The following is a 2,079-nucleotide window of genomic DNA, read 5'->3' on the forward strand; positions in this document are numbered from 1 at the left end:
CAATCATGCAAATGAGTCAGCTTCCAAACAAAGGAACCTTTCCCGTCGGAAAATTGCACCTTTCTCATTGGTCAAGCCAAACTCGAGAGGAGTGACCTCCCTCAGGAGTTAAAGGGCACTGTCGGAGTGACCTCTCCCTTCCTTCCCTCTCTCTCTCTCCCTTCTGCTCATGGTTGCTGTTCATGTGGGACCGGAAACACTGGTCCGACCGTGAGGTCACAGGCCGGCAGGCCTCAAACACGTCAAGCCATGTGTAACTTCCTCGACCATAACAGAGTCAAACTAATACCGCAAGTTCATCATTTCTTCATTCAACGTGGAAGAAATTGATTGCAACTTCAACACCATCGACTCAAGGAACCATCAAGACTTTCTCCTGAGACTGCATCCAGGCGCTCTCTCAACCGCCAAGGCACTGCAAGGATCGTACAATGAACTAACTAAACAGAGGTTTAGTATAAGCTGTGAATCCCTTTGTTAACAAAGGTGCTTTGAAGTAAGAAACTGATGGTTCTTTCAGATGGTTAAATGACTCTTTTCATAGCTTCATTCCCGTTCTGTTCCAGTTTCATTCACTTTCACTTTTCCATTTCACATGTATGCGTGATTTGTGTGTATGTGTTTGTTTAGATTAGTTATGTGTTCGTGGTTAAGTTAAATAAAGCTTTTGTGTACATTCTTGCGAGTTGATTCTGGTCTACTTGTAAATCAATGTCAATTTAACGATTTGATCACAGCTACATGCTAAGAGTTTTTTTTCTGTGGCCACGAAAAATATCCTTTCTGAGAGTTGATAGACGATCAATACTGAGTGTTCGCTGGACGAACAGATTAATTTACTGTAATGTTAATTCAGCTACATCAAGTTAATTCTATTAACTGATCAAAATATTTATAATTGATTATAACAAGTTATGATTAATTATTCATATTTCCCATTTAAAGATAATTTGACAGTGGTATATTTTGATAAATAATCTCATCCCTGTTTTTAAAAGATTTCGCTTCAAAGCTGTACCTAAATATGTGTAATATTATTTTCAATAAGCCATGAGAATAATATTACTCCAATAAGAGAATTAATCATAATTCCCTTATTAAAGCTAATTCCTTACAATAGAAATTGTGAGCGGATACAACGAGACGTTGTATTATGATTTTAACGGTGGAGAATTTTATATAATAATCTAGTTATTTGTCATTTATCTAATTTATAATGGTTGTCGAACGCGACTAAATTCCATTATAAATTTCCTTACATAATAATGCAGAATAAGGCCAGTTTAATTTAATTCCTAGCTCACACATACTGTTTCCCTACATGTAATGGTGGAGGTACGCGGGCACTTTAATCCATCCCGTGTACATTTATACTACCAAATTCACTACACCATCTATGTTGGGCCCTTATTGGCTGCTTTTCTTTATTATTTGGTCCAAGTCATCAATTTCAAAAACTTTTTTTTTTTGTAATTAAATTTTAGTTTTATAATGAAATAAATTAATATTTACCCTACCTAACCCTTTTGTCTACAAAACTAATTTCAAACATTTAAGCATATGCCTTCAGATCAAAAGATTTTTAAGATCATGAGAAACATTTCAGTCAAGTGTTTCAAAACTTTTGACCAGTAGTGTGTGTGTGGTGTGTGTGTGTGTGTGTATATATATATATATTTTTTTTTTACTAAACATTTAGTTATAAACTTGAATAAAACCCTATATTGCAAAATTACTCTATGTAGCTATATTTGTTGTTCAGAGTGGTGAGGCATACTGAATAAAGAAAAGTTGCAGGTTCAAACTCATTAAGAAGTAATCTTGGAGCTATTACCATTGTGCCCTTGCCATGAAGGTTGCTCCATGGGGACTGTCCCTGAAATGGGAATAATGTCATGAACTTTGGATAAAAGCATCGGCTAAATTACAAGTAGCTATATTTGCATACGACTCAAAAACATGTTTTGTTTCAAGCAATATTTAAAAAAAACATTTTCAGTATATTTAAGAATATGATTCAAAATATTCAAGATGACCATTTCAGTTTTTTTTTTGTTTTTTTTTACCAGTTTTTTTTTG

The sequence above is a fragment of the Myxocyprinus asiaticus genome, chromosome 6 (assembly GCF_019703515.2).
Source record: "Myxocyprinus asiaticus isolate MX2 ecotype Aquarium Trade chromosome 6, UBuf_Myxa_2, whole genome shotgun sequence".
Taxonomy (NCBI): Eukaryota; Metazoa; Chordata; class Actinopteri; order Cypriniformes; family Catostomidae; genus Myxocyprinus; species Myxocyprinus asiaticus.